Raw genomic sequence first — 11230 nt, 5'->3', positions numbered from 1 at the left:
CAGGTGTTTGGGGAGGGGGTGGTGAGAGGGTTTTATATGTGGGAAATATGTGAATTCTTGTGGCAGGATGTTTGCAAACAGGGCTGCCAGTCCCAGCCCCGTCTGTTGGTTATATACCACTCCCTTCTCAGGACGGGGAGTCTATTCCCCTTCCTACTGAATCTGGGCTGACTCTGTGACTTGCTTTGACCAACAGAATACAGAGAGACGACACTGGGTGACCTCATACTTAGGTTTTAAAGAGCATTGTTGACCTCTTGGGATCCAGCACCATGCAAAGGAGCTTGAGCTTCAATAGCCCCTAGAATTTTTATTCACACTGGATGAGTTACCAGGTACTGAGAGTAAAGCCATCTTAGAAATTCAACCCCAGTCCAACACTTCATTGAATATCCTGTAATATCATAAGAAGCAAGCAAACTACCTAGCTGAGCCCAGCCAATCCATGGAATTATGAAAACTACAAAAAAGCTTTGTTGTTTTGAGCCACTAAGTTTTGGGGTGGTTTGCTATGCAGCAATAGATAACTGATACAAACACCAAGTTCAAACATGATTTTGCCTTCACATACACTTCCCTTATAGGAGGGGGGATAGAGCTTGGCTTAGTAAAGTATTTGTTGGGGATGATGAAGCCCTTCTTTGGTTTTCCCCCCGTTTACTCATGTACCCTTGTTAAAGAAAAACAGAGTCTGTTTGTTAAATGTGGCAAAACAGATTCTATTCAGGCTACTGCAGTAGGGAAGAGAGACTCCGGTACAGAGTTCCACTCCAGCTAAGACACAGTTGACAGAGATTTTTAAAGGGAATGGAGAGGGAACAAAAAGGGACCATGGGGAAGAAAAATGGGTTGTGGAGAGGGACTAGAGGGCAATGTGGAAGTGGAAAAATAACAGAAGATAGGTGGATAATTACTGAAAATGGTTTGGAAGGGTGGGTTGGGACAATAAAATTTTTTGCAATTTGGCAGCGCTGTGTTTTCTTGAGCAAAGGCTCAGCCTTAGGGTTAGGGTCACCATTAAGATCATAGCCCAGAGCAGGTGGAAGCCAGGCTGAATTTCTTTTAGCACAGTGTTTGAGCAAGTCCTTTGCGCCACATGGTCGTTCACAGTTCACACTATTCGAAGCCGATGACCTCAAGTCCTTCTTCATAGATGAGACAGAGCATGCATTCAGCCTCCACACTAATGAATTCATCTTGGTGGGGTGACATGTTCCCCTATTTAAATTTCCCCCTCCTTTTCTTTGTTCTGTTCCATCTTATTCCTTATAGATTTTGTACTTCTTCTTTCTGTGCTTTTTATCTTCTATCATAACCTTTGCAATATCTCCTCCTCAACACTTCAAGTCTCTCCATTATTACTATGAGTCTTCCCTCACATTGAACGCTTTCTAAATTCTTTCCCTTTTCTTTGCTTCATGATCGAGTCCTATGGGGATTATTTACACATAGTTTCCTCACTTTTTATCACCTACTCTAAGGAAATTTCCCTCTCTATTGAACTTTTGCTGGAACAAACGCACCAGTGGTCTTTGAACTTCCAAATCTAGTGAGAATACTCATCTCATCTGGAAACTTTATTTTCCCAGTGCTCTTTTGGTTTTTCCACTCATCTTTCTCACTGTTTTGTTTCCAGTCATGTTTTAGCTGCTCATCAATCACCTTTTAATGTACGGCTGTTGACCTGTGTTCTTTCTGCAAGCCTGTTTTCTCATTGCACGCTCCCTGATTTAACTCACTTATTCCTATGTTATATGCTGAAGATTATTAATGTATGTCTTTGGTCTGGTCCCTGCTGTTGAATTATCTTACTGTCTTTCGTAGCTCTCTGCCTGAATATGTGAGAGGTAATCCAAACTCAGTTAATTTTTTGCTACCACCCCTGGCCCTTGCCAAACTTTGTCTCCTGTGTTTTGGTTGGGTAGCACCTTCCTTTTGTGAAGCCAGATACACAGGCTTGATTCTACTCTACTCTACTTCCCCTTATTCCCTGAATCTATCAGTTTCTGAGTCTTAAATACATTATTATGATTTCTCTGTTGGTCATTTCCACTTCCATGATCTTAGCTGAGATCTCCTGCCTGGACTGTTTTAAAAGCCAATTTTTAAGTTGCTTTTCCCTTTTATTAACTGTTAGTCTCTCTGTACTCATAGCAATGTTTTTTTTTTGAAATAAAATTTTGATTACACTGTACTTTCTACTTCAGCAACACTCATAGCTCAGCTGAAGTGCCATTTTCTGTCTGAAGCCTCTGTAGTGTTTTCTTGCCCCTCCTCACTCTCTCTGCTCCTCCTACTCTCCCTTGCACAAACCTCTATCAGTGCACCCAGCACACCATTTTTCAGTTTATGTGCTTTAAGTTCTTAAGGATTGCAGCTTCTGTTGCTGACCTCTTGGGATCCGTGTAAGGAATCTTGAGCTCAGTCGGCCCTCAGATGTTTCAGTCTGGGTGAGACACCAGATAGAAGGGTGAAGCCATCTTAGAGGTTCGAGCCCCAGTCAAGCACCCTAAGTACAGCAACAAGAGTGACCCTAATTAATATCAGAAAGATACGTTTCTAGTTTCTTTTGTGAAAAGACTGTGGTTTGATCTTTGCTTACCTATCATTTACCAGAGGGGTTGACAAAATATACCATGGGCTAAATCCAGCCTGCTTCCACTTTTTGTAAATAAAGTTTAAGTGGAACACAGCCATGCTCAGTTGTTTGATGTATTGTCTGTGGCTTGTTTCATGCTACAATGACAGAGTTGAACAGTCACAATGGGGACCATATGGCCTACAACGCCTAAAATATCTAGTATTTGGCTTTGTACAGAAAAAGTGTGGTACTTCTGTTTGTGAATGAATGGATAAAAAGTGCCATGGCATATATAAGGAGAAAACTCTAATTTGAAATGATACATGCACCCTAATGTCCATAGTTGTACTGTTTACAGTAGCCAAGACATGGAAGCAAACTGAATGTCCATAGACATATGACTGGATAGAGAAGATGTGGTGTATGTGTGTGTATATACACACACTCACACACACACAATGCATATATGTTGCATATATATACAATGTATATATATACACACACGTATTCCACTGTATATATATTTGGTAACTTATGGTTACCAATGGGGAAAGTGGGGGGAGGGATAAATTAGGAGTTTGGAATTAGAGATACACACTACTATATGTAAAATAGATAACAAACAAAGACCTACTATATAGCACAGGGAACTATACTTAATATCTTGTAATAACCTATAATGAAAAAGAATATATATATGTATGCATATTGAATCACTTTGCTGCACAGCAGAAACTAACACTACATTGCAAATCAACTACGCTTTAATTTAAAAAAGTTCCATGAAAAGGATAAATCACATTATGAAAGAAGAATGGTATATTACTTAGGGTAACTATAGCTGATGTAACAAATAAACTTCAATATTTTTGAATTTAAACAAAATTAAGTTTTCTACATTGTGTGAATTAATAGTTAACAGGTTAGCAAGAAGTCCTCCTCCACACAGTCATTTAGGGAGCCTGGTAAATGTAAGTTCTTCAGCAGGGAGTTTCCCAAGTAATCCTGGATGTGAAGAAGTTCGTGTTCCTTGAATCAGAATAGAACATAATATTATTATAAACAGAGAGTAAACTTTGCCACAAATAGTATCATTACCATTGGTATAATTTTATTAACAAATGTGTCCTTTATGCAAACACTTGTTCAAGTTCATTTATTAAGCTAATATTCACATTAATTATTTTCATAGAATCTTCTACCAGGCACTCAGGTGGGATCAAAGGCACTTTAGTAAGATTGGCAACATTGGTAAGGACTCAGTTGGGAAAGAAAGCAAGGAACTTTTGAAGCATGGAACATTTTGAAGGGAAAAAGGCACAATGTAGGGCTTTTGTTAGTCAGAAGAAGCATTAGGCCTTGAGTTCATAAAGGGTTGAGGTGACAACTGTCCAGAATGGGGAGAGACAGAAAAAGAATTGCCAGGGACTGGAAGACCAGCTTCACATCTTTGTCTTGGTCTGCTCGTAGCACAAGATTTCAGGGGACATATGGCAAAGGTGATCATGCATTTAGAAATTGTCCTGGAGACTGCCACAGAGCAGAATCTAGGATCTCTTTTTGGGCAGGGAGTCACTTTTCTTTTGAACAGTTCCCAAAATAACAGTAATAACAAAAGTGATGAGAAAGCAGATTACAGAGTTCTAGAATTTCAATGATAGGAATGTGAAAACTATTAAATTGAAAATGTGCTCTTCTTTTTTTGGTGTACTATATTAATTGATTTTTTAAATTGATGTATAGTCAGTTACAATATGTCAGTTTCTATTGTACAGCATAGTGTTTCAGTCATACGTATACATACATATATTTGTTTTCATATTCTTTTTCATTATAGGTTACTACAAGATATTGAATATAGTTTCCTGTGCTATACAGAAGAAATTTGTTGAAAATGCTTTCTTCTGATGGATCAGGCTGTTGTTTTATGGTTGTAAGCTCTCTGTACTCACTGAATTCTGGGGCTCATTGAGTTTGTGACTTGGAGATAAAAAAACACATGAAAAATGAACTGATTCTTCAAAAAAGGAAGCTCTCTCTCTTTTAACATTAGGGGAAGAAAGAGTGCTAGGTAAGAAATAAGGAATTTTAAGGAATCCTTCTTTGTCTAGAAGTTTTAGTTTCCCAAAAAGTCCATGAATTAAATATTCACTGAGCCAAAAAAGATAAGCTAAGATATACTATATTCTCTCAAGTAGTTTATTTTTAATTCTATTTAAAAAAATTAAAGTATAGTTGACTTACAATATTATATTAGTTTCATGTGTACAAGATGGTGATTTAATAGTTTTATAGATTATACTCCATTTAAAGTCATTATAAAATATTGGGTATATCCCCTGTACTATACAATATATCATTGTAGCTTATTTATTGAATGCATAGTGGTTTGTACCTCTTAATCCTCTACCCCATATCTTGTCCCTCTTCTAATCCCTCTCCCCACTGGTAACCACTAATCTGTTCACTATCTGTGAGTCTGGTCCTGTTTTGTTATATTCATTAGCTTGCCTTATTTTTTAGATTTACCTATATGTGACAATACATAGTACTTGTCTTTTTCTGTCTGGCTTATTTCACTAAACATAATACTCTCTCGGCCCATCCATGTTGTTGCAAATGGCAGCATTCCATTCTTTTTATGGTTGTGTAATATTCCTCTCTCTGTGTCTGTGTGTGTGTATACACCACATCATTTTTATCCATTCATCTGTTTGATGGACACAGATTTCTTTTATGTCTTGGCCATCAAAAATAATACTACTATAAACATTGAGGTGCATATATCTTTTTGAATACTATGTTTTTTTTTCCCTTTGGATACATACTGAGGAATGGAATTGCTGGATCATATGGTAGTTTTATTTTAAGTTTTTCAGGAAATTCCATACTGTTTTCCATAGTGACTGCACCAGTTTACATTTCTACCAGTAGTGTACTAGGTTTCTCCTTTCTCCATATCCTCACCAACATTTGTTACTTACAGACTTTTTATGGATAGCCATTCTGACAATTATGAAGTGACATCTCACTGTGGCTTTGAATTATGTTAGTGATGTTGAGCATCTTTTCATGTGTCTATTGGCCAACTGCATTTCCTCTTTGGAAAAATGTACATTATTCAGGTCTTCTGTCAAATTTTTAATCAGATTTTTTTGATGTTGAGTTGTATGAGCTCTTTATATATTTTTGATATTAACCCCTTATTAGTCATATCATTTACAAATACTTTCTCCCATTCAGCAGGTTGCCTTTTTGTTTTGCTGATGGCCTCCTTTGCTGTGAAAAAGATTTTAAATTTAATTAAGTCCTATTGGTTTATTTTTGTTTTTGTTTCGTTTGCCTGAGGAGAAAGATCCAAAAAAATATTGCTATGACTTATGTCCAAGAGTGTTCTGCCTGTGTTTTCTTCTAGGAGTTTTATAGTTTCCAGTCTTAAATTTAGGTCTACAATCCATCATGAGTCTGTTTTTGTATATGCTGTGAAGAAATGTTCTAATTTTATTCTTTTACATGTGGCTGTCCAGTTTTCTCAGGAATACATATTACAGAAGTTCTCTTTTCCTCATTGTATATTTTTACCTCCTTTGTAGTGGATTAATTGACCATATGTGCATGGGTTTAATTCTAGGCTGTCTATACTGTTCCATTGATCTATGTGTCTGTTTTTGTGCCAGTTTCATATTGTTTTGATTACTGTAGATTTGTAGTATAGTCTGAAGTCAGGGAGCCTGTTACCTCTAGCTTTGTTATTTTTTCTCAAGATTGCTTTGGCTATTTGGGGTCTTTTGTGGTTCCATATAAATGTTAGGATTATTTGTTCTAGACTTGTCTGAACAATGTCATGGGTATTTTGAGATTGCATTAAATCTGGATTCCTTTGGGAAAATACAAATATTTTAATAACATTAATTCTTTCAATTAATTAACACAGGATGTCTTTCCATTTCTTTATGTTATCTTGAATTTCCTTGATCAATGTTTTGTAGTTTTCAGAGCACAGTTATTTTACCTCCTTGATTAATTTCATTCCTAGGCATTTTATTCTTTTTAATGTGATTTTAAACAAGATTGTTTTATAGCTTTCTCTTTCTGATTGTACATGTTTAGTGTATGGAAAAGCAAAACATTTCCGTATACTTATCTTGAGTCCTGCAATCCTACTGAATTAATTTATTAATTCTAGTAGTTTTTTGGTAGAGGCTTAGGGTTTACTATATATAGTATCATATAATTTGTAAACAGTGACAGTTTTAATTCTTCCCTTCCAATTTGGATTCTTTTCATTTCCTCTTTTTTGTTTGATTGATGTGGCTAGGACCTCCAATACTGTGTTAAATAGAAGTGGCAAGAGTGTGCATCCATGTTTTATTCCTAATATTAGAGAAAAAGCTTCCAGCTTTTCATTGAGTAAGATGTTATCTGTTGTTTTGACATAAATGACCTTTATTATGTTGAAATATATTCATTCTATGACAAATTTGATAAGAATTTTTATCATGAATGGATGTTGAATTTTGTCAAATGCTTTTTCTATGTCTATTAAGATAATTATGTGACTTTTTATCCTTTGTTTTGTTAATGTGGTGTATCACATTGATTTGTGGATACTGAACTATCCTTACATCCCTGTAATAAATCCCACTTGAACATGGAGTATTTTTTTTTATTGCTGAATCCAGTTTGCTAGTATTTTGTTGAGGATTTTTGCATCTATATTCATCAGAAATATTGGCCTGTAATTTTCTTCTTTTATGGAGTTTTTGTTTAGTTTTAGTATCAGCATAATGGTGGCCTTGTAAGATGATTTTGGGAGTGTTCTCTCCTCTTCAAAATTTTGGAATAGTTTGAGGAGAATAGGTATTAACTGTTATTCAGATGTTTAGTAGAATTCCCTCGTCAAGCCATTCTGTCCTGGACTTTTGTTTGCTGGTAGATTTTTCATTACAAATTCAATTTTACTAATGGTAATCAGAGTGTTCAGATTATCTATTTCTTTCTGATTCAGTTTTGGAAGTTGTATGTTTCTAGGAACTTATTCATTTCTTCTGTGTTGCCCAATTTGTTTGCTTATAACTATTTGTGAATCTTTGTATCTATGTGTTGTTGATTGCATTTTCTCTGGTTTCTTTTCTTATTTTGTTTATTTGGGTCCTCTCCCTTTTTTCCCCTGTGAGCCTGGCTAGAGACTTATCAATTTTGTTTACCTTTTCAAAAAATCAGCTCTTGGCTTCATCAATCTTTTCCCTTTTTTTTTTGTTCTTTCTATTTTACTTATTTTCTTTCTGATCTTTATTATTTTCTTCCTTCTGCTAACCTTAGGCACTTTTTTTTCTAGTTCCTTTTGATAGTAAGTTAAATTGTTTATCTGAGATTTTTATTGTTTCTTGAGGTAGGCCTGTATTGCTATAGACTTCCCTCTGAGAACTTTTGTTGAATCTCATAGATTTTGGAAAGTTATGTTTTTATTTTCATTTGTCTTGAGGTATTTTCTGATTTCCTCTTTGATTTCTTCATTGATTCATTGGGTTTGTGTGTGTGTGTGTGTGTGTGTGTTTAGTAGCATGTTGTTTGATGTCCACATGTTTATATTCTTCCCATTATTCTTCCTGTAATTGATTCCTAGTTTCATACATTTGTGGTTAGAAAAGATGCTTGATGTATTTCTATATTATTAAAAAATGTTTTTCTCTTTGCTGCTCTGATTGGTTGATTTCCATTACTCTATCTCCCAGACTGCTTATGCATTTTTCTATATCACCTAGTCAGCTGTTAATTTCTTCTAGTGTATTATTCATTTCAGTTGTTACATTCTTCAGTTCTGGCTGCTCCTGTTTTATATTTTATAGTTCCTTGTTAAAGTTCTCACTGTGTTCATCTATTCTTTTATTCAAGTTCAGTTAGCATTTTTTATTACTATTGCTTTGTACTCTTATCTAGTAAATTATTTATCTCTGTTTCATTAGGATTTTTTTCAGAGTTTTTTCTTGTTCTTTTGTTTGAAACATATTCCTTTGTCTTCTCATTTTGTTTAACTTTCTCTGCCTCTGTGAAATTAGGTGAAATAGTTACCTATCTTGGTCTTGAAGGGGTGTGCTTTGTGGAAGTATCCCAATGAAGTTTGTGTGTGCCCAGAGGCTTTCCTGGGAGAGTAGAAGCTGAAGGGAGGATGGGTCTCTCTTAGCCCTGGGTGTGTTGACAGCTGCCATCTTGGTGTGAGGTAGAGCTGCAGATGGAGGAGCTAGAGCCAGAGCCAAGCTTCTCCTGTGCTCATGGTGGGATTGGAGCAGAAGCCCTAGTGTTGGCTCCAAGCTGGTTTCACTCCCTCTATGTATGTGGAGTCTCTTTGGGAATGGCAGCCTCCAGCCTACTACAGAGGAATGTTGGAGCAAGAAGGGCTGGAGCAGGCACTTGGTGTGAGCTAGGTTGCATGCTTGATGGTCTCAGCAAACTGGTCAGAGCTTCAGGCAGTTTTCAGTCTGCTTCCTCCATGCTCTTCCCAGGAGTAAGCAAACATGTGAACAGGCTCTCCATGAGCAGAGTCTGGGTTTCTTACAGCTGTTTTCAAACCAGCTAAGGTGGCTCCTCTTCCTGGTGTTGGACCCCAGGGCTGGGGTGTCCAATAGTGACTCAAACACTTTACTCCCCAAGGAGGATCCCTGAGTCTTACCTCCTCTTCTATGTCTCCTGCTGGGGGCATGGGTCCCAATCTGATTGCTTCTATATCTTTCCTGCCCAAATCCATGTGGATCTTTCTTCGCAGTCTTGGTTGTGGAAGAGCTTTTCTGCCAGTTTCCAGTTTGTTTTCAGAAAGAGTTGCTCCTCATGTAGATATTTTTTGATGTATTTGTGGTGGAAGGTGAGCTCAACATCCTCCTACTCTGCCATCTTGATCTTTCTCCTTCCTCGAGTGGTTTAGAAACATCACTTCACAGCATAAGATGATATAGAATGAAGCATAAACATTTGGGACTCATTGTAAATATACAGTAACTTTTCTGGGGAAATCAGAGGAGGAACAAATCATTATTTATTGCCAAAATAGTGCTGCACAGTTACACCAGAACCTAGTGGCTTAAAATAAAAATTATTATTTCTCTGAAATTTAGTTTGGCTAGGTGGTCCTTTTTCATCTAGGCCAGATATGTCTGCCCTTGGCTGGGTTTATTCATGCCTCTGTGGTCAAATGACGGGCCAGCTCGGGGTGACTAACTGAGGATGGCCTGAGCTGAAAGAATATAGCTTTACTCCATGTGGCCTCTCATCCTCCAGCCTTCCTTCTGAGCTTGTTCTAAAAGGAACTTCTTTATTTTAGCAGTTCTCAAACTTTTTGATCTCAGGACCCCTTTGCATTCTTCAAATTATTGACGATTCCAAAGATCTTTGATTTGGGTTAGTTATAGCTATTAATATTTACTATATTATAAATTAAAATGGAAAATTTATAAAGTATTACTACATTACAAATAAGAGTAATAAACCAAAGTAGTTAATAAAAAGCAATAATAAAATTTTTTAACATAAATGGCCTATTTTTGTGAAAAATAGCTATATTATTCAAAACAAAAAAGTGAGCAAGTGGCATTGCTTTGCTTTTTTTTTGCATATCTTTCTCCTGTCTGGCTTAATCTAAATTTTCTTATCTGCTTTTGCATTTAATCTATTACAGTATGACTTCACATAGATCATTAGATGGAAGATGGAGGAAATTGTAGACTCCCGAAAAGGGTCTTGGGGTTTCCTAGGGTTCCTTGGGCCATACTTGGAGAACCACTCTATTCAAGTGCTCCATAGAATTTATCATGGAAACCTTTGGGAAAAGAGTTAAAAATGCAAAATAAATATATAACAAACTATGATTTATTCCCCCCCCAAAGTAAGCTATTCACAATGAATGTTAAAAAAATGATTTCCTCTGATTTATTAATTTGTTGTAATAACAATTAAAAAAAACTATGATTTTTGGGCCAGTGTCCCAAATCACTTAGTCATCATGCCAAAAATGCAACAAATATGAATTTTAATCCTGGGAAAATGTGTCAAAGGATCTGACTAAATGCCTAGGTTGAATTTGATAAAACTGTGATCTTGATTCCCTTATACCTCGCCTTTTTGAAAGGATATTTTTTTTCACCACTCAAAAAATTCTAGCCAATTTCATTGAGAGTCTTCTTGTTCCAGAAACTTCCTCAAAGCTGACCTTTCATTCTCTGGTGACCTGGGCAAGAATTTCTCAGAAATCAAAAGCTTGACTGCTCCGTCAGATTGGGAGTGGCATTTCCTAACGTTTTGATTGGAAAAGAAACCTTGAGTTCTAACAAATCTATTTCAAAAAGAATGAGCCGGAGTTTCTTTGCCAAATGCCAGATACAAAGCTCATTACAAATTCTTAAACTAATGCAATTGATGAAGAAAATGAATTATTATTAGTTCTGATTCTAAAATCTCATTAGAGTATCCATATCTTTCTGATCCACTTTAAAAAGTAGCTACTGGTATTAGCATGCATCTCAACCCTTATTATAGGTTACATATTATAAAATAAATAACAAGCACTTAAAAATCCAGTTTTAAAGAATAGAAATTTAAACATTAAAAAAGCACACAGAAGGGAAGATAATCACATACAATCTTCTCCAAAACTACCAC

The sequence above is a fragment of the Vicugna pacos genome, chromosome 1 (assembly GCF_048564905.1).
Source record: "Vicugna pacos chromosome 1, VicPac4, whole genome shotgun sequence".
Taxonomy (NCBI): domain Eukaryota; kingdom Metazoa; phylum Chordata; class Mammalia; order Artiodactyla; family Camelidae; genus Vicugna; species Vicugna pacos.
This window is presented reverse-complemented; position numbering follows the sequence as displayed.